Source organism: Apus apus, chromosome 3, assembly GCF_020740795.1.
Source record: "Apus apus isolate bApuApu2 chromosome 3, bApuApu2.pri.cur, whole genome shotgun sequence".
NCBI classification, from domain to species: Eukaryota; Metazoa; Chordata; class Aves; order Apodiformes; family Apodidae; genus Apus; species Apus apus.
The window spans coordinates 78606693-78629793 of record NC_067284.1 but is presented as its reverse complement, the minus strand read 5'-3'; positions in this window follow the sequence as shown (position 1 = coordinate 78629793).

Below are 23101 nucleotides of genomic sequence, written 5' to 3'. Positions count from 1 at the left end.
GGATGATTTAATATACAATAGATTTATCCTTAACATTTCTACAGAATCAATGCCAACTAATTCTACTCTTTTGGTGTGTTTTAGGAACACAGTCATACCCCTGTTTCTGGTTAAGCACTTATGTTATTGTACATTAGTGAGAGATGGAGCTACAGTCTACCATATTATTCCTGTAAATGAGGAACTAAGATGTGGAATGGCCAAGAATGGTGTGGGTTTTTTAAGATAATGCTTAAATGCCTTTGGCTTCATATTCTCTGTGTATAAGCCAGAGTGGATTCATGGTCCAAGAATGGTGATTCTATGACTATACTGCTTTTTGTATTTTAGAAAGCAGGTTCAAGGCTCTGCTTGGCCATATGTTTCTTATGGGACTTGGGGATGTAGAATGTAATGAGAATTTAGGCCAAAACTTTCAGTGGAAAAATCTGGCAGTCATTAGCATAAGGGAAGTTGGGGTGAAATGGGGAATTAGACATTTTTTTGTGTAAAGCAGCTTCAAATACCATGATTAGAACATTAAAAGTATTTGCTGAATGAAAAGTCATTATCTTTCAGGACTTCCCAAGTAAGAATTCTCTAAAAAGCAGAAACAGATTCTTACAGCAGCTATTGCAATCATATTATTTTTGCTTTCTCGTGTTTTGTACTTGATTTCCTCCTGGCTTAGTCTGCTGAAATATGTCTCACTATTGCAGAAGTTTTTGGTCTCTATTATCCTTCCTATGTGATTGCTCTTCTAAATTTATAAATCCTTAGTTCTTGTGATGAGGGTGGGTGGTCTGAACGAAAATAATAACCTTCACTCCAGGCAAAAAGAACTACTGTGTTGTGAAGGAGAAGCTTTGCTCAAGTCAAGAACAGGACTTTTACGCTGGCAAAGTGAATTTAATCTCTCTTTAAAGCCTTCTCGTTACTTCTTTCGGAAGCTGGATCCCTGAATTGTTCAGATCTGCTCAGTCTTGCATGTAAAGACCTAGAAGATGGAGTTGAAATGTGCTCAGCTTCCGTTCTGACATAGTCTTCTGTAAATACTGCTTTGTGTAATCTGATGTGGCATCTCAGCTATCAAAATATAGCTTGGCAGATCAAAACTTTGAATTTCTGATTTGTGAGAAGTTTTGTCTTTCTGAAGCCTTGATAAAATTAATGGAAATTGGACTTTCCAAGGGGGAGCTAAACAGCAATTTCCTGAAAACCAAGATACTGCTTCAAGCTGTCTTTGGAACAGAGGACTGAAAGGAGTTGCCATGGATATCCCATCAATTTTCTGTGGCTACTGGAAAAAGTATGCTAACTCTATAGCTGACCCAGAAAGGTCCACAGATGCTTCCAGTATGCCAGAAGACACTTCTAACTAACCGAAGAAGCACAGTGAAGACCTAAAGATGTAATCTAAATATGCCAAAGAAGCAGAAGCCATAAAACATATGCTGTTTCTGCATGAGTATTTTCTAAATTTCTCATCTGTACAGTCATAGAAGCCACACTGTGCACAATGCAAAAAACACCAGGAAGTTCAATAATCATTCAGTTCAAGAACCTTTGAACCCCAATCCCAGTGCCCCTGCCAAGCAAACTGGGGCAACGAGCATTGTGCTGAGAAGGGCAGTGAGAGGTAAAGAGCAGGTCAAATGCTGGGAAGTGCACAGGACTATGGACATCTCTGTTTTTCTCTATCAAGGAATAAATTCAGCATCTTAAAGGAAACTGAAAAGCAAAATAAACCTCCAAGCTAGATCGCAACTCAAGGATAGAAAACAACCTGACAGGGAGGCTTAGCAGAAACCCTGAGACAGGGGTTTGATGCAAGCACACAGTTTGTCCAACCACACAGTTTCTTTTGAAAATCCCTTGTACAGATACATCAAGTAACTAATGAATGCTACTGCAACCTTCCTTTCTTCCCCACATTAGGAAATCTACATTATGTTAATGAAAATTGCTCATTGTTGACATGTGCTTGAATTCACACTCTTCAAACTTTAATGCAGTGAAGGTATCCGTTTCATTTCACCTGTTTACCCATACCATTATGAAGTGTATACAGGACAGAATCATCCAGATTTGCTGGCAAATGGGTATAAGTAACTAAAGCATGTGAATGGGACAGAAAAGTTCAGAAAATCTAAAACAAAAAAAATCTGAAGAGAGTCATAGATGATGATTTTACTTCATAGTCCTTTTTGTATTTAGTGCTGTTAACAGGGAAGCTAGTTATCAAGGTTAGGGCTGAAGGGTGTTGTCTAACTTGTGCACAGAAGTCTCAACAAGCAACAAGACTAGGCTGAGGCCAAGTTTCTGAAAAAAGTGCTACGACTTGACTCCTAGAAAATGTATCATCTCAATTTTTTAATTTTTTTTTTTTTTTTTTAAATTCCTGGTAGAATTAGTGAAAGAAGGGACATTTTGGGTAGCTGCCATTATGAGAACATCAGTCATGACCAAAATCAGAAGTAGCTGTTTGTTATGTCAAATATAAATAACCCAGGTGCAACTCTAGCATTTGTTGGACCCAGCATATTGAGGCCAAATAAAGTTCAGATGATGCAAGAAGAATGTAAGAAGGAGACATGCTAGACTTTATTCCAAAGGCAGAAACTAATGTTTGTTCTAAGCAAATGAATTAGCAATGATCTAATTGTTCTGCTTGTGCCCATTTGCTTTTCATATGAACAGAAACTACATCTGTTTCCTATAAATGCTTTCATCTTATGTGCTTTTTATGAAGGGGTTTCCTGATTGCAAATGTAAGGCTGGATCCATCACTAACTGCTTCTCTCTAGTAAGCATTTTACAAGTGCTAGAAAATCAAGGACTTTGTTTACTCTTTCATATTGTAAGTTATTTTCTCCGTATAACAATTATAAGAGGACTGATTTTCTCATGGTGTAAGTTAATATCACTCCAGTAAAATCACGGATTCTGGTTTACAACAGAGTATTCCTAGAGAGAAATAGATTTCTCAGAATATTTATACCAGAGAGAATATTCTTTTTCACAGGAACATTGCAGTATGACCCTACACATTCTTCAAGCTTTTTCTTTTCCTCATCATCTAAAACAATTCTTTCTTAGCTTGTTCTCAGAGCAACTTGGACTTTAGTTTTGTGGATAGGTGACTTTTAGTCTGTGCTATGTTTCCTTTGCTTCTTTAAGAAATTAATTTATTGAGGAACCTTTCTTCTATTAGAGCCTCCTGTCAGGATGCCACACAAGCCATGGCAGAGGTGAAGATCGGCACTCCTATGGCATCACTAGGGCAGGGACTGAAGGCCCTGGGCTGAGCTGAAATGAGGCTGCTGAGCCCATGGATAGGGGTGGAGTCCCACTTGAGAGCGCTGACACTTCTGGCAGATTTTTGTGGGTAATAGTTTTGACCTGAGAGATGGAGCTTAATTTTATCTTAGTAAGTCATACGTAGTCACGTAAGCCACCTTACGAGGTATTGGATTTTGGTTTAGTACAAATGAAGGAGTCTTGGGCCATTCCCTGTCTGCTACAACAGATGGAACAGTTTGGCAAAGAAAAGTCAAACCCTTTTGCCCATTTAGCAAATTGTTAAAGCCATTCCAGAGCACCTAACTGCCTTATTAAAAAAGGCTGTGGTTTTACAAGACAAAGTGCTGATCAATCAAACTTAAGAAGTTTGCTCCCACATAGTGGATAGGTAGCTATTGGATATTTTGGCAAAATTCACACTAAGTTACATACCACAAGTCAGCAGTTAGCAAAGTGGCTTTTTGCCAGTCCCTTCTTGCATCCATTCAGCTGTAAGTCCTTTGAGGTCACAGTCCCCAAATATTCCCCAGAGGTGACCACATTACACTATAAGATACTGTCTCATACACTTTTGAAAGATCAGTGGACCTTGCGTCTAGTCAGACTCCTCCATAAATACTAAGTCAGCTCAGTTGACCCTAATGAAAGCAAGTCAATTCCAGAGCCAGAACTGGCTATGGTAGTGGAAACCACCTGCTGAGCAATTATGGTCCCCAGGAGCTATCTCTTGCAATCTCAGCTGGAGTGAGGCAGACCTCCATCTGGGAGGAGATATCCAGGAATGGGTCCATCACAGGCAATTTTCTCCACTGCCATCACTGGCAATGGGAACAGTAATGATATCTATTGTGCCAAACACATATCATGAGCACCTAGACCAAAGAATGACCTTGCAAGATTCACCCTCAGGGAAGTCATGGGAAACAACTGTCAGTGTACAAGTGTGTTAGCTCTACCATCAATTGTGTTCTTGGCTTTGAAATAAGCCACCTCTTCTGGATCCCCCTTTTCTCCAAAGATGTATCCCATAGGTTCTTCCAAGCCCATCCCTGACAGGTCAGAGTCTGCTCTCCTGAAGTCTAGGCTTGTGATCATGGTTTTGCCTGGTCCCTGCTCTCCAGATCTGGAATTCCACCATCTCGTGGTCACTGCACTACAACCAAGGCTGCCCTCAATCTTCAAATTCCCAACTGGTTGTGATCCATGTAGACTAAAAGTGCATTATATGTTATAGGATAAGCTCTAGGCTATTCATTAGCTGCCTGCAGGTAAGGTGCATACTTCAAAAGAAAAATGTGCATCAAGAATAATATTTAAGAAACCCTTGCTTGCTGCCTCTATGCTTAGACAGCTGGAAATAAAAACACTCTAACTGAAAACGTTTATGAAAGGCTCCTTAGATCCTTGCCTAAACGCAGTATCAGAATCAAACAAAAAGATTTTAAATGCTTGCAGTACAAAACAACTACATCATCATCTATTTTATAATGTAATAAATGGATTGCTTACTTGTTTTCTAATATTTATTGTCTTGATAGGAAACAGAATTCCAACCATTACTTCCTGTTTCTGAATTACACTGTAGGATGTCAGCCCTCTCTCCCAGGGCACCTATTCCTTTTTGACAAAACACTTTGCTGCAGTACAAAAAAACTTCTGGGGATATAATCTCATTTCATCCATTTTAATTTCTAGTAAATTTTATCTAGTGGATTGAAAAAATTGTGAGAATAAATTTACTCATAATACTTCTATTTCCTTTACTGGCAGACACACATATCTGCAGTTCATGGTTCATGTATTTATGTTTAATCACCAAGTATTTTCTAAATTCAGAAAAGATTAACGTCACTTGTTATTTTATCCAAACTATTCTCACTAGAAAAATGCAGATGGAGATAGGAACTTAGCAAAATGACTGTAAATGTTGACCTTCTGTATCCACAGGGTTGCAAGAGCTTTCTGTGCATCTGGCTTATGAAATTACTTTTGAATGTAAGACACAAATATGCTAAATGTTAATTAGGATTCTATAGTGAGCCCTATATCCTATGACAGTGTTGGGGAAATTCTAACCACCCTAAGGAAATGCACATGGAGGAATGCCATTGCTCATACTAGAAGTAGCAACACTGATAGCTGTGCTTGGACTGTTACAGTGATGGAAGTTTTCTCTAGCATTGCCAGGGCAGACAAACAAGCTAATAGGAAGAATAAAGGGGAAGGGAAAGATTCTTCTGACTACAGCGTTAACCTGAACTTCTAGTCTCTCTTGGCTCTAGCACAGGCTTGAACTGTGGGCATGAACTTGGGCAAATCATTTAATCTCTCCACAGCTGATACTGAGATCTCTAAAATAAGAGGGATAACTGTGGTTCTATCAACTTTTGTCTGTTGTGTCAAATTATATGAAAAAATTTGCAGGTAAATTGTTTGGAGGGCAGTGCTTAGCCTAAGGGCATTAGTTGGAGTATCTAAGGAGTACTGTTATTATGGAACTGCAGTGCTCTGCTAGACTATGCACAACATGGTATTGTAAATATGTATGCTTAACAGACTGTATAAGGTTTCAATGACAGATGCCTCAAAAGAATATTTTGTATAAACTCTCATGAAAAACTACATCATTAGAAGAAAAAAATCTAGGTTTTTGCTCTCAGTTTGAAATAATAAATTATAAGGCCACATGATTCCATGAATTGGAAAAGAGGGCAAGATGGGATAGTGATGGTTTCAGGAAATATAGTATTCGGGGATTACCAGCAAGACATAGAAGTTATTTGATTGACTATTATTGTTTGTTTTTTGGAACTGGGCTGGGGAGCAAGGACTGTTTTATCCTATGTCTGGAGAGCAGTTAGAATAACTTGGCTGTCACCACAATTCAAGAAATAATACAACACATGTCCAGAAACAGAAGGATATTCACTGTGCCATGACATGTTAGCAGAGATATCAGGCAGAGGTCAAATTTGTGCAGAATCAGTCAAGTGTGAACAGGTGCGACCAGACCACCATGAAATAACTCTCTGGTTAAGTCGTTCTAAATGAAGCATGAGACACTACCCTAGCAGTATTTGTAACCTTAAACCATCCTGTAGCCTTAATGTATCTGACACGATTCCTAAAGCAAGCAAGCAGAGAAGCGGACATCCTCAATTACTGCTGCATCATGAAAAATACTTATGCTGTTAATACCGTGAATTGCTCCCTGATGTGGGAGTAATCAAAAGATATTTTCCTTTCCTACTGTTATTGAAGGAAAGAAGAGAAACCATAGGTAGTCTGGCTGTGGGGTGTCATCCTTTCACCAGATCATTTCATCAGAGTGGAAGAGAGTTGTTGAACAAGAGGATTGCTTTACACTTAGTGCAACAAAAAAATGGTTCCATGAGCCCAACATGTAGCTGTCCCACAGTCTGCAGGAGGAGGCTGTGCCATTGCTCACTAAGTCTCAGCGCCTTCACACCAACTTAAAAACCCTAGGCTTTTCTACTTAACTTAAGAAATCAGTTCATTCAGACTGTGTTGGCATTGAGCAATGGAGGCACAATGCACACTGAGGCTGAGATCCTTCAGTGGAACAGCATCAAGACATAGTTAAAGCATGCCTAGCTCCCTGCTGCCCTGCATGTTCAGTTTCTTCTCCTGAAAACTGAGCATAGGAATGGAAAATGAACATCTGCTTGGGTCTTGCTCTCATCTCAGACAAGATTTTGCCAGGGCATAACCCCAAAGCACACCAGTTTATGCATAATCCTAGACCTTTCCCCTGCTGGAATTGTGGGCTTGGGCTCTTCACCACGCTCCTTGCAAAAAGTCTCAGATTAAAATGTGCCCACCATGCCTTGCCTTCTGCATATCATGCAACATGACAGCTAGCAAAATATAAATTACAAACTTTCATTTGTGGGGCTCCTCTTATGGATAAAAAAATGTCATACTGTCTCACTCCACTGTTAACTTGCATTTGCAAGGAACATTCTGAAAGCTTCCTTACTACACTAAATCATAACCATTTAGCCTATGGCATGTTGGAAGATAAACCATGCTGGTGGGCAAATCTGATAAAATAACATAAGTTAGTGGCTGATCCACTGGGTAATACAACTTTTTCTGCCAGAGAATAAAACTAAATCTATAGAATTATATGCATATTAGGACATAAGTCTGCACACTTATAAAAAAAAACATCAACAAACAACAAACCCAGCATTGTTAATGCATCATGGTTTTTAAGAGCTTTAATATATTTGGGAGCAGGAGGAAATACTGTTTTGTGGATTCTCTCATGTCTAAATAATGCTCCTTTCATGCAACAGCCTTTTCTGCATTGCGGTAGTACAGACATACTAAAAGGGTCTTTCTCTGCTGCTTCGCTGCTTATTTTCATCAAGTTTTTAGCAAACACAACTGCAGCCATTTACCTGTCCATCAGCTCTGACTGAAACAGACCAAGGTTTTTAAAAGCACTTCATAATCTCACACACATAAAACCCACAGTGAGATTTCCAAACTGCATTTCTTTAGAAAGCCAGGCTAATTGTGTACCGTGTTGTATCCCACAGTGAAGTCTAGGAAGTTGGGCATTGATGCTGAATTTGACTCAGTGTTGTGCTATTCAGATGTGTGTTAAGTGCAAATAAATTTAAATACTATGGAGTCCAATTTGGATTGTTTGTTCATTGTTTCGTAACACATCTTTTAATCTGCTGTGGACAACTCTATCTCTTCCTTTTTAGGAAATGTCTTAAATATATAATTGAAACAATCTCATAAAAAGTTCATCACTGACACACACAGAGATCTGTACAACTGGGCTTGCACATGGCTATTTTTTGGGTTCTATGAACTGTTTCCTTTTAGGGGAATATCTACTGACAGTGCAACCTCCCACTAATCTTCATTCAAGGGAGGTAGATATATAGTTACTTGCATTCTATACCTGCTTGTTCATATTCATGAAACTTTATACCAGAATTAAACTTATATTAAAATTTTTAGTTGATACATGCCATTTTTTCAGATCAGCTAGGTCTTTGCATCTATGTATGCAAAAAGTCTGCACACGGTGGAGTCAAAGTAAGAAGGACGCACAATCTGCAGTATTGAACTCTGACATTTTCCTTCTAAAACTCATGCAATAATCCATTGAATCATATTTCCTGATTAAAAATACATTTATTTTGAATGTGTTTTCCTGTCCAGTTAAAAAGCTATTCTAGTTAGAAATGTGTGCATGATATAGGAGAGTTCAAAAAGGTATGAAGCTTTTTTCACAGTTAGAAAGCTGTGTTACTGGCAAATACCCTAAGATATTCTAATGAATAAACAAAGGGTTCATCACTTCACCTGCAAAATAATACCTTGAAAAGCAAAATATTATGCAGTTTTTATGTTTTTCCTACTTTCCACAATGTAAGTAGTTGTTTTAAATAGGATTTCTCGTAAGTTCAATAAAACTCAGTGATGTCTGGACTTGATAAAGAAGAGGAAGAAAAGAAACAAAGAGATGCCTTAAACCCATCCATAAAGCTGTAACAATTTACACCTGTGAGGGGTTCTCATAGTACCAATTAGACTTGAGGAAATTAAGATTTCTCTACTGTAAAACTGTTTAACAAAGTGAAAGCTGTAGATCTGACCTGAGGATAAGCAGAATCCATGGTGCTCTGTGAAGTTTCATGTTGAATATCCTTCAGGTCACTTTTACAGTGAAGCAGTGTTTAGCTCCTGTGGAATGAAGGAAGAATTGTCACTTTAAACTATATTATCTATTAGATCTGAGTGGTTGTCATATAGCAATCAGAAAAAAAGGAATTGTCTGTAGGCAGCTATATGTGTTTATAACACTCCAGCAGTTCTGGGTTTGTTCCTTTCCTCTTCCTCCCAGTTCCTTGCAGCAAGGCCACAACAAAGTACTAAGTATGTCTTTCTTCTGGCTGCCACCACCCCTTGACCAGTCTAGACCACAAGAAATGTATGTAGAAATGAGTACTGAGTTGGAAAATTCTTCACAGAATCCTGTTATATTTCCAGTAATAAAAAGGTGGCCTTGGAAGTGTTCCATTCAACCCAGTTTAGACCATGGATCTGAAACACAGCCATGACAGGATCTTGCTCTGGAATAATATGATTCAGTCTTCCTCAGAAAGACTCAGGTATCTCTTGAACTCATAGATAATCACCACTTGTTTTCTATGGTAACTTATTCCTGATGTTTATCTTGGGGGAATTTCAAGATGGCGTCATAAATCTTCCTAATCTCATCCATTTATAGGATTGTTTTCCCCTTCTTTTATTTGCACTGCTAGATCCAACTGGCCCAAGTCCTCCCTACAGTAACTGCTTTACACCAGAGATAATTTTTTATGATGTTTTATAAATAAACAGTTTAGATCTTTGGGTAAGATTAGCCATTAGCTGAATATGCTGAAAGAGAATAACTGATACTTTTATAGTCTGCCTGCAAGCACTTACTGTACTAGATGAAGAGTTTTTTCTGATCAGACAAAATATAACAAGGAATTTAAAACCAGCAAATCTAAACCAGATCATAAAGAGATGTGGCTCTAATACTTTGCTTCTAACTGTCCATTAAAGGCAAGTCAGTAATTTTAAGACAAGCCATGCACCCAAGCAATGCCTTGCTGTGTTGCATGTCCATGTGGCAGCCCAGCAGACACCTTTGGGTCCCTCTTCAGCAGCAGGACAGGAGAAAGACAGACTGTCTTTAGAGACCTTTTTTATCTGTTCTGACTAGAGCATCAAAAGGTCTTTCATTGCTACTATAAGTATACAAGGCCATGATGAAAGCCTGCAAAGTTATGTATAGCCTCCAGATTCAGTACAACAGAAAGAGAACTCCAGGAACAATTCTAAGTCTGCTCATATGCAAAGTCTTTTTTGCCAAGTTATTTATTAATACAGCACTGCAAGACTTAGAGTAAAATTATTTTTCTAAGTTGCTAAGATACCTGAAAACACATAACCTAGAAGGAACTGCCCTAAGGAAATTATGAAGAATCCCTCATTAGACACCTGCCTATGATTCTCAAAAACGTTTTTAAAATATATATTTAATAATAGTTATGAAAATCACAACCACACTTTTCCCCCACTCACTCTGTCCCCCCAGTTGTAGAAATTAACAGAAAGATCATTAAAATAAAAACATGACTATGTGCTCATAAAGCTTACTGTAGGAAATCAAACAAATTAGTTTTATATTTAGTTATGAATGCAGTGAGATCTGAAGCTTATCCTTAGTTCTACAAGTAACATATTCCCAATGTAGTAGAGCCAAGTCCCTGTCTCTCTTGCTTGTGAGCGAGCCTGGACTCATTTCATTGTTCTTGTGGAATGCATCTGCTGTGTGAAGGTCCTGCTCACAGTTGGAGAGACAGTGGCTGGAGTTATTTCAGTACATGTTTGTTTGTAGACTAGGTCTTAAAAAGATAAAAGTGCATTAAGCATCACAGTTACCAAGACCGATCTCTCACATCATAGCTAGTCCCATTATATACACCCTTTCATAGCTAGGTCAAACTCCATATTATACCTTTTGTTTCCACTGCTGCTGTCATGACTCCAGAAATTTACACTTGCAGCAACCTTCTCCTTGTTTTTCCAATCTGGAATCATTACGGGTCAGTTTGTACCCTTGTGCCAGTGCTGTCTTTTAGCTTTAGCTTTTCCTCCTAGTGTTTACCCTCTTCACCAGCGTATTTGTCAACAGCATTAATTTTCTCCCTCAGTCTTCATTTTTGCTAGACTAAACACGCTGCTCTATTTTAATCTCTTAAAAGGCTTTTCATTCCCTAATGATCCTTCCAGCTCTTTTCTGCAAACATTCCAGTTTAAGTTCACCCTTCCTGTATATAGATGATTATGTAGGCTCCCAGAAGTGATTTCAATAGTGCCTGGGCTTTCCAATTTGTACTGGAAGAGCCTGCTACAGTCTTGCACTTTGATTAGCATTACTGATTCCCTTTATCTTACATGAAATGAAAAGCCACGAAAGACTGCAGAGCAATGAAGTGAGATGCTATTGCTGGCTTTTGTTGCTAAGAAGAAAGCCTGCTATGCAGTGAACCAGTTAGAGGCAACACTAGTGTGTGTTTTTATTTCTAGCTAAGTGTTACAGTAACATAGTCCTGAATTCCTGAACTTACAGATCAGTGTGGTCAGACCTACTTCTGAAAGGAATGTCCAGCCTTAAGCATAAGCAGACATTATCTGACTGCTTAATAGCACTGAAATGCTTGAAAGAACCTAAAAATTGTTGAGCACTCAGGTGAATCAGATGTTTTTCCACAGAACTTCCCTCTTCTTGCTGCAATGCCACCTTTGTGTTCCACTCACTTCCAGCTGGTTGCTCTCAAAGCAGTGGCTGATTTTGCTTTGGTAGAAAGCTGGAGCTTGTGGATTTGAAAGGAAGACCCTGTAGACCTGGATACTACCCACCCACTATGAGTACTGTTGTGGCCTTGCATCCCACACTCCTGCACCATGACCCAGACTGTAGCAGCAAAACAGATGGTTCTCTGCAGGTCTCTTACAGATCTGTTGTCACCAGTAAAACCTCACAAAGTAAAAGGATCCACCTGAGCTACCTTCCTCCTGCACATTTGTGGTGGCAAGAAATCCTGGAGAGTTTTCATGCTGTTTCCAACTCATCCTTTATTGATAAGGTGGTGTGGGGTCCCAGAGATCTAAGAAGGCTGGAATATGATACAACTGAGCCACCATAGAGGGTCATTCTCAGGACTGAGGGAAGTGGAGGCATACCATGAATGTAGCTCACAACGCTTCTAGAAATAGTGGCTATGAATATGTTATATGGATATGACTCTTATTTTCTGAGAAAATTTCTCATTTTTTCATGCTGTTGTGAAGAGGGGAAAAATTGCCTTGAGTGTATTCAGACAGATCTGGCTGCAATATCTGATGAAATCCTGGTATCATTTAAAGTAATGACAAAACTCCTTTTTACTTTCCTGGGGCCTAGATGGCTTGGATGTTAACCATAAAGTGTAATATGGCAGCTTCTATTTGTTTTTCTCTTTGGTAAAGCAAAAAATTCTGCACGTTGCTTATTTTTAATAGATTTTAATAGCAGAGGAGGTGAATTATAGCAATCTGTGACAGCCAAGTAAGAGATCCTCAGCTGCTGAAATGTGTCATAGCTTAGCTGAAATCACATTATGCTAGCAAAGAATGTCCCACACACATTTAAAAGACAGAAATAGCAAAGGTGTTAGGAACTTTAAATGTGTGAGAAGCAACTTAATGATTCACTTCAGTTTAGTTGGGAAGCCCCAGGTTCACATATTGCAGAACTTCTCCACACTGAATAACATACTCATAACGTAAAACTTATCAACTTTGAAAGAAATGAAGCCATTGTTGTGTACTACTGGCTGCAAGCACAGACTCACCAGCAAAAAATAATGTAGAAAAATTACTGGAAACTCATATTTAAAATATGACACCTTCCAAAATAATTTCTACAAGCAGTAAGAATTAATGCATTGTGAACAAAACAGTGTTTTCACTATAAACCTTTAAAAAGGGTAAAGGTTCAGCATAAAAGGTCTGCAGTCAACTCTCTGGTGATTTAGGCTTTTCCTTTGTTAATATTGAGTAAAAAGCTCAAGGGTTTTCAGAAGAATAAAACCATGCTCACTCATTTTGAAGCAACTTTGGGTTTTTCCTTTTGTTTTCAATTTGTTCTAGTCGCATTCCTTCTGAGTGGGAAAAATAAACAAGCATTTCTAAGATATAAATAGTTTATGATGAGATGAGTAATTAAGTGAGAGGAAACCAGAGTTGATTGGTGATAGTTCTAAGTGACATTACAATGAAATTTCATTTTTTCCTACCAGCTCAGCATCAAGGTGATGATTTTATAAAACAATGCTTCATAAAAATACAATGTATTGCAGAAAATTATTATACCTCCCTCCAAAATAAAAAGTAACAACAAAGAATAAATACAAAAATTATCTCTTACTTCACAAATGACCTGCAAACTGTGGCATACTGGGTCATTTCAAAAGTTTTCCTAGGTGTTCTTACTGCAATTTTGGATGTAGGAAACCAGCCACCTCCACACTAAATAAGCCTTACTTTTCTCCAGCTGTGACCATCATTCACTCACCTGCCTGCTTTGGAACCTGCTCCTTCTCAAGTGTAGGAATAGTGGCTGGTAGGGAGAAGGCACATTTTTCACAGTTTGGCACCCTTCTTATTACACCTTTAATATTTTGGTTTTCTTCCCCCAAAGGGTAAGAGTTAAAAGCAAAAGGCCATCAAGGAATCAAATAGTTTATGCTTCCTGTTTACTTCAAAGTTAATAATGCTAACCTTCCTCTGACAGAGTCAGTAAATAGTTGTAAAGGCATGTAAAATGTAAATGTAAGTACATGTATGTGCTTTATTGAATTAATTGATTATTTAGATAAGTTATTAACATCTCTCTTAAAAAAATTATAAATAGACAATAACTGAAATGAGACACACGGGGTCTACATTGTCTTGCCATGCTCCATTTTTACTTCTACTTCCCTGTAGACTATCACTGTGTCTATTACAGTGAAATAGAATAACTTAAATGAATGAAAAGTAAATTATTAAGGTTTCCTGATCCTCTTTTGCCTTCCGTCTGCTTAAGATGTTTAAATTTTCCTTCAATGTATATATTGCAAGCCAATGGAATTGGAGAGAATATTTTGAAGGCTAAAGATCAAAAGCGAGTCCTAATTTCAAGGAGCAGGTGCCAGCTGAAGAATGTAACATACCACTGGTACTGGGGAAGGGAGTCACATTCACTTCACCTGGTAAGAGAACAAAGCTTATTGATGAAAACTGCATGCCCTTCCTCTGCTTTTTACAACAGTTTTCTAAAGTTAGGTTCAGGCAACAGGGGAAGGGCTTATTCCTAGATGAGCCACAGATTGCTAGGGCAGCCTTATCTGCACTAGTTTTACTGCTCCAAGGTTTTACATAATTTCCTTAATGCAGATGAACATCATTATTCAAATACAGCTTACTCTAGAAGCTGTATTAGCTATTTCAGGGTAAAGCATTTCCATAGGGGTGTCCACCCAACAGCCTTTCCTGAATATAACTATTTTGGTAAAAAGTACACTTCTAATCAAAACAGCAATAACAGTAAGAATTTTTAAAGTATATCAGATTTGAATGACCTTTTGATTCTCAGTAGTCCTCCAGTGGATATTTCTCTCCCTTCCTTTTTTAGGAGAGGCTCGTCAAGATTAATTTATGTCATAGAAAGATCATAATGGGTAAACAACAGATTGAACAATAGATGTCTTGCAACCTGAGTCACAGAACTGACATGAATGCCAAATCTATTGATACAAAAGTCAATGTGAAAAAAACATTAAAGTATCAAAACTGGGAATGCTGGAAGGTTAGGTGTAAAAATAATAATCTGAAGCTCTAAACAAGCCAAATATTTGTGCTACTTAGAAGCACCATTGAAACTATTCAGTAACACAAGAGTACCATTTGGGGTAAAGCCAGCTCAGGCTCATTTATCCTACCTCCTGTTATTGTAAAAGAAAATTGTTTGAGAATATGTAGATGTTGCTAAGCTTAAAACTATTACATGCTGAAATGGTAATATAAGAATTATGCCTAGTTGGAGAGCTGTTCCTTTACAAAGCTTGTGCTCTCCTTGGATTTCTGCTATTAGTAAGATATCATCTCCTTGTCATTCACAACATTTTCCTTCCCATCTGAAATGAAGATGACTGCAAAGGAAAGGGGAAAAATAAAGAGGTTACCAACTTTTTAAAATGAAAGCAAGTATAGTAGTTGAAAAGGGCCTGTAAGTGGGCTTCTGTGCTCCATCCTGACAAGGACTTCATAGTTTGTGCTTCTCTTTTGCCTCAGGAGTAGAAGTATTGCTATATATGTCAACTAGTCCATCCCGCAGGCTCATTAAAGCAAAAGTGGTCTCCTTAGCAACAGCCTTTGAGACACAAGGAGGAAATTCCCCAGTCTCTCTGACCTAGAGGCTTGAAACCCCCCCTCTGGGGACCAGCTGTCGTCTTTTGTCTCTACCTTAATTTTTAAAACATTTTAGCTTTGATCTGTGTTTATATTGACAAAAAGAATCTGTATAAAATAAATGAGGAAAGTTCAGCTGTGTAAACCTGCAGGCTGCCTAAGCAAAAGCCAGAAGCAACAATGCTGAAGATAGAAATCTTTGGCATATTCCATTAATGTATAGAGACAAGTAAACAGGCATTATTGCTGTCTTCAGGAGTTCTTACAAACAAGGTGAAGTATGTACTTCCACATGGACAAACAGCAAAGGCCACTTACATTTTCTCTTCTATGCAGACCTATTGTTTTATTGGACCTGACTTCAACGCCACCCTTGCAAATATTAACTTGTGTTTAATTTCAAAATATATTAGAAATCCATTGATGCTAAGTGACATTTGTAAAACATTGCAAGATCTGGGTACCTATCATACCTGTTGGTTCCATCCACGCCAGCCTTTTGTAATATGAGGAACTATGGTAAAATGCCAGTTCTGCTGCTGCTGGCTTTTTATGTGGAAAAAGTTAGTAGGTCATTGAATTACCACTTTTCTGCAGCTGCAGTGCAAAAAAAAGAGCCTGAGAAAGCAAGTGTAAATAAAAAAATTCACACTGTCATGCTCTAGGGAAGCCTTTTAGGAACAGGGCTGAATCCCACCTGTATCTATTCAATTAGCTCCCAGCTGGTAAAAAAAGAAGTGGTGTTAAAAGCACTTGATGCTGCTGCTCATAGAAAAGCTCTAGTCCAAGGTTTGGACTGGATTGGACTGCTGACAGGGTTATGGTCCTGGATGAGTGACCAAATGGGCTGAGGGTATCTCCTAACAAAGTGGCAGTAGAAGTTTAGATGCAGGGTGCCAGCTGTTGCCCAGTGGTAGGATTTCTTCCAATGTTGAACTGTCTGCTGCTGAGTAATAAATGGGTTCTTCAGAAAAGGAATTATATGCTATCTGTAGTCAGAGTCTTGATGATGCATTGCACTGGCTGGCTCACATGGCAATGAAGAAGCCTGGTCCAGTTCCTGGCTTGATGGAAAGCTCTTGTGCATATGTATGTTTATACTCTAGTTTGCTTTCTGCCTCAACAAGTGATGGAATTTGCCAATGCCCAGGATCAAGTTTGTTTCACTTGGTGGGAGAACAGCAGAAACATTCAATGTGCTTCTTGTCTCATTCTGCTATTGCTTCACTGCCTGAGAAGACCTACAGAACATGCTAATTTATGGATCCCCTTTTACCTCCATTTCTTCCTACACTTTTATTCATGAGGTGGCAACACAAGGCGGCTTAGGAAAATATTCCACTGTGTAAATCAGTCTGGCCCTAAAACTGAATGCTAAAATATAACTTGAAGAAAGCACATGTAAAACTGATATTGAGGTGGAATTACTACTTTACTCTAAAATGGTTTAGTTAATAATGCAAACAAGCTAGTCTTAGCTTGAGATGTTTTCATCTGTTACTTTATTTGTAAAAAAAGAAAGAAAACATGCTAGTAATGCTAGCAAACATCAGAGCTAAGCAATTTCGTAGGGTGATTATACAGCAGAGTTCTGGAAACCTTCTGTCTACTGCAGCTCTTAGGTATTAACACAAGCAGCAGACTAAACATTTGTACCATGTTTGTACTGCCAGCTGACAAATGAAGGTAATTAATGGGCAGTTATAAGGTGGAAGAATCTGGGAAATACCAAAATATGTCATCCTGAAATGCATAGCACTGATGCCAGAATATTGATTTAACTCATTACTCTTGTTAAGGAATCTTGTGTAGTTTTACATTACTTATTGATGTTTACAGCTCCTTGTTTTTTTCCTATTTCTTTTCTATCAAATTTTCCCTCTGAACATTTATTGCTAGCTGGACATTAGACAAAAAAACATACCACATCAAGTGGCAGCTATTCAAGTCAGCTAGTAATAGGACTTGACACTTGCCAGGTTTTTTTGAAGTTAGGTTTTAATCCTTTTTTTGGTAAGATAGACTCTGCTAGTGGATAATTACAATGAATGTGCGTAGTGAAATTAAAATAAATGACATCTGTGTTTTTGTTCTTTGTGGAAAATGCCATACAGAAAAAAAAATATTAAAATATTCCAAATACTTTTTAGGAAGTGGCTGATACTAAATTAAACTGGAAAGCGAAGATGCATGACTATACTACTTGCATTACTCTGGGCTGATTACTTTCTCTAAAATCCATAGTCATGTAAGGTGGTCTATCAGTATTTGGCCTTAACTGTAGAGTATCCTCTAAATTCACAGTTCTCTGCAGGCCACCTGGGACATTCGCTCTTCAATCAGGGAAGGAACACTCCAGCTTCAGCTTTCAAGTCAACTTTTTCAGAAAATGTAGTGCTTGTCTGGAAGGCTATCAGCCTAGGGCTTATTAGATACATGGTTATGTACATTATGATAATGGTTTGTAGTAAAAAGTGGTGGTTATAATGGTATAGCCTGACTTGACCTCCTGCCTGTCATATCCAGCAATTTTCACCAAGAACTTAACTAGAAAATATCTTTTTAGAAAGACAGCCATTTCAAATTTAAGGAGTTCAAAACATGCTGTTTTCCATGCCTGTGGTAAACTGCTCCAGTTGTTATTTCCATCAGTGTAAAATGTATGTTTTTTTCCTGTTTAAAATATACTGATGTAAACTTCAACCACTGCATTTTGCTATGTCTATGTTTTTACACTTCAAACTCTTCAATATACCTTCAGCACTCATAAAACACATCCTATCTGTTGGCTGGGAAGAGGGATATGACTAAAGGTAAAAATCAATGGATTGGCTCTCTCCAGTTTTCCAGGAGAGGCATAAAAGATACATATCCCTAGTTGCTAAATTTTATCACATCCAAGAGTGTTTTCCAAGATTGTGCCAATATGAACATGTTATTAGATCCTGGTGGGAATCCATATGTGGACTATAATGCTTTCTTCTGCACAACATTTTCCTCATGGTTTTACTGTGTGATTTTTAAGAAAAATTTTCACATCCCACTTTAGAAAAGTTACAGGAATTTGTATGAGTGCATTGACTTGCACAGAGGATAACATCACTCTCTAGAATGATCTTGCTTTGAAAAAAACTCTGGGGACGTAATGTGGCAGGTCCTATTTTTCATTCACAAAAGGGGCTCAGGCTGCATTTCAGCCATTGTAGCATAATGGTAAAGTCAGTTTCTAAATATTATAAAAGTAACTCCTGTCCTAGGACATTTTTGTTTTTTTTTTCCTTAGGCAAAAATTCACTGCTGGTAGCCCCTGTGAGCAGTGAGAGGAGCAGCAATGGCTTCTCGAAGCCAGCCCCCAAAATGGTGGCAGCACTCCATAGGCACATCCCAGTCACTGAGGCAAAAGGCCTAGCAGTGCCAGGCTAATGTGCTTGGGTTTCGGAGTTAAAATAAAATGAACACTGAAATTCAATAAACTGATCAAATATGGTCAAAAGGAGACTTAATCTCTCTTCCTTCCTCTGCCCTGCTGCTGGCCGTGCACCTCCTTTCTCATACTTGCTCTGGCACACTTTGGGCCCTTCTGTGATCTAATTTAACTCATTAGTATGGCAGAGGCTTACCAATTTTTCACGGTGGTTTTTCTAGGGAGGGGTTTTGCCATTTTAGGTAATGGAATTGGCTCGTAAGAATGCCTCTGCCAAGCACCAGCACCAGCCCGACAGTGAGAAGAGGTGGGTGAGTGCACGTGTCCTCCTTCGGCAGCAGTGAGCTGTAGATTGGCCTACTGTGCACTTTGAAAACATACTCTTAAGTTTTAATTGGAGCAAAATAAATTCATATAGTACCTTAAAATGAAGAGACCTGTTTCAGATCCAGAAGACAGCAAGGTGGTGGGAGCCTGGAGAAGCTGGGGCTGTCCAAAGCAAGGAGATGAGGAGAGCAGAAGGTTTCTCTCAGGGCTCCGTTTTTTTTCTCTGCAAGGGCCCCCCGTGTGTAACACTCATCCTGCCTGTGCCCTGAGGTGAAGCAGAGGCAGCTCTGAAGCAGTTCCTGTGCAGCAGGCAGCCCACCCGCACGGAGGGGATGGCAGGGCCGCAGCAGCCGCAGCAGCCCAGCCTGGGCACAGCACCCTGGGGAAGAGCCTTGTCCCCTGCCCCAGCAGCTGGGACCCTGGGTGAAAGGCTGGGCCTGCCCACCTCTGGGGGCCTGCCCACCTCTGGGGGTCTGCCCACTACAGATGGCAAGCGTTGGCTGAGGGAGGAAAGGCAGCCCCAGTCCCCATCAGCCTCAGGAAGAGAAGTCAAAGATATCACGGTGGTGAGAATCTTTAATTTTTATTTTTTTATTTTTTTTTAATTCCTTTGAATTTTCATTCCCTTTTCCTTCCTTTGCTTTTGAATGCTGTGGACATTTACTCGCGTCCGGGGGCAGGGATGGGAAAGCATTGCTCTTGAGGGACACCATAACAAGGCCAAAGAGGGCCCTGGCACACTGCTCCTGGGGACAAAGAAACACAGGTCCCACTGCGGCACCACCGGCCCGGGTGCCCTGGCAGCCTCAGGTGCTCCAGCACAGCTCTGTGTGGCATGGCTGCCCCTTAGTAACAGCCCTTTCTGGCATCTCTGCCTCTTCTGCCCCACTTACGGCCTGTGGCTGCTGCCCCAGGGCCTGGCTGAGGTGTGCCAGCAGTGAGAGCTGCTTTTTGCCATACAGCGAAAAGCCAGCATTTCTGCAGCTGGTACATGCGTGCATCAGATCTGTGACTGGCTGTTTGAAAGATGAACATTGTTCAGGCCTCCTGAGTGGTAGGATGACAGCTCTAGCATCACATAGGGCCTGAGGTACTTTGTCGGCATGTCTCGATTTTAATGACAGATTCAGCCACGTGTAAAGAAATTTTAGAAACTGATTCAGACTTCAGGCATTTTTAATATGTTTATCATATTGAGCTGCTGTGTAAAGAAGTAGCAGTTATTACAAGAAATGTACGGTTGTCTAGTTTACAAATAACTCCCCAAAACATCCTATGTTATACACGTATCTATTACATACAGACTGTCAGACTGGATTGTGAAAACATAAATTACTCAACAAATTGCAGTATGCTTTTCTGTGTATCTCTTGCTTCTGTTCTCTTGCATGCTTAAATTGAAGACCTACATTCCCGGACATTTTTTATTTTCTCTCTACTCTCTTATTTTGTGTCAGTCTGTTGCTTCCATTAATGGTAAAACCCCTATATTATCATTCACTATTGCTTGATGTTTTCATAATTCTATCACTGGGTATTCTAAGATCAATTAATCACATTTAAAAGTGTCTATAACCAGAATTTTGTTGTAGCAGAGGAGAAATCCTAATTATAATACCCTACATAAATACTTTGATACAGTATGGTAGCTCTAAGTCATGTGTAAAATGGCTGGTATTCAGTTGTGTGAGTCTGGTGCTGAAGCAAGCCAGAAAAGTAAAGTTGACTAAAACCATAAATGAGGGACTGGTATTCATATGCCAGTTCAGATAAGGCTGACAAAAAGATACCATTTTGCTTCCAGACGGAAGTCTTTACCCTTCCTTGTGTCTTTATATGCTCAGTGCCCTTTTTACCAGAGTACTGCTGCTCTTGCAGTGCATGTTTCCCTAGTATTTGCAAACCACATCCGTAAGGTTTCTAAGGTTGTTGGGTTTTGGGTTTTTTTGTTTGTTTGGGTTTTGTTTTTGGTTTTGCTTTAAAGTAGAAATACTGGAGCTTTAAAGTTGAAATCCAAATTTATCTCAGTTAAATAGAAAATGAACATTATAAACCCAAGAGCTACTAGTGAGCAGCCAGAGATTAACATTTATTTTAAATGCTTTTTTTCAAAGCAGTGGCAATCTTCTGTTTTCTAAATTGAAGAGTAAATACATGACTACTTTGGGATATTTCCTATTGTCAAAGTAATGACAGCACCCTTGGCTGGACAGGCATTGAAGAAAAAGGCAAGGTTGAAGCAGAGTTGGGGCTGTTGTAGCAAGTCAAACAACTTTTTGGAGTGTTGGCAGACCTGCCTGAACAAGGCTGCTGTGAACTGGGTTTGGACTGGTAATCCTGAGAGCTAAAAATTGGCAATTTTTAAATTTGTTCAGTTATATTCTCAGTATCTAAAGTAAGTATTTTTAAAATTCCTGCTGCAGTCATGAGGGATAGAAACATAAAGGCGGAAGGAGGGTAAAGTGGAGCAAATGACTCCAGGACTTAAAGCACCAGGCTTAAAGCACCTTTCATATATGAAAGGACTTACAGTAAAAGTTATGAGAGTTGTCAGTGCTGGTGAATGCTCTATTAAATTCTAATTTATTTGCAATGACAGGAAAGACTGTCCAGGTAATGCTCTTTACCTATCTCGGTTGTTCTTAGCTACTATTATTATTGCCAGGTAGGTAACATAGTGTATGGTAGGGAAAAGGATTCCAAAGAAATATGGGTTGCAAAAGGCTACTGCTTCTATGAGGGCAGCACCTGTATGTAAAATTCTGCACATACTTTGGTTTCTGGGGTGGGGCACAAATAATTTACTGCGTGTATCCTTACCAATGTTTTTGTAGCCTTTTCCATGTGCTGAGTATGTCTCTGGGATACTTCATCTTTCACAGCCTGACATAAGTCTTAATTTAATTCTTTGGAACAAAATGTGGTTATCAGCATAAATATCTTAATGCTATGTACTTCTGTACTCGTTCTGTGGTTTTAAAAGGTTCAGTAAACGATTTGGACTTTTCAAGTAGTTTCCGAGTCCCATCTCAGATTTGTGCCTGTTTTTTCTTACATGTTCCATGAGTGCAGCACGCAACCAATCAGAGATACTATGATTACTCTCTTGCCGTTAGTGGGGTAAATAAAGGATAAAAGTATTTGCAACCTAACCCCTTTGTGCACACCTGCATTTAAAAACACAGACAGCTCTTCTGGTCAAGAAAGTTCCTCAGCTGCAGCTTGTAGGAACTTGAGGAGGGAAGGAGAAAAAGGGTCATTTATCATGTCATGCCTGCCCTGCTTTTGTGTTCTGCAGGAATCCACTACCCAGTGCTGACAGAGATGGCTTTCTGTGCTAAGGAGACAGTGGATCTGGCCTTATATGGCCAGATATCTCGTGCTTGGAGATTGAGGGCGATCTGGCCCTCAACAAGACATTCTTTAATAGCAGAATAAATACTGACTGCGCAGTTAACCTGAAAGAGTTAAGTTTAATTTAGCTTCTTTTACAAACTACTTATTAAAGGCTTTTCTGTTTGCTCATCTCCACTGGATCTTAAACAGAGACATTGTGTTGCTATGGAAAATAGTGAGCAAGCAATAACACATGCTTCCTCACATAGAAGCAAAGCACCCTGTTAACCATCAGCCATGCAGATAGAACCAAGAGTGGAAAAGAAAACATGAGGAAAAATATGAAGCTAGTTGCAGCTTTCATTCTATCCTTAAGTGAAATATGACCTAATTTTCTTCTTTCAGCATGACACAGTGGCATTCACATGATCCTGGAGAAGAGGCTAATTTGCTGATAGCAATTTCATTATTCACGGATACCGTCCACAGTCATGAGTATCAGTCTGAAACGAGATTCTGAAAAGCCTTACCTGAGTTACACTTCACATATACGTATCAAAAAGAATAAGGGATTTTTCTTCTTCTATGATTTTTTTTAATTCCCAGAAATTTGAGAGACATATTTGGGAATATAATACCCTCACTCCAGTCAGATTTCATCTTGTCTCCAGACTCTGAAAGCATTAGAGACAT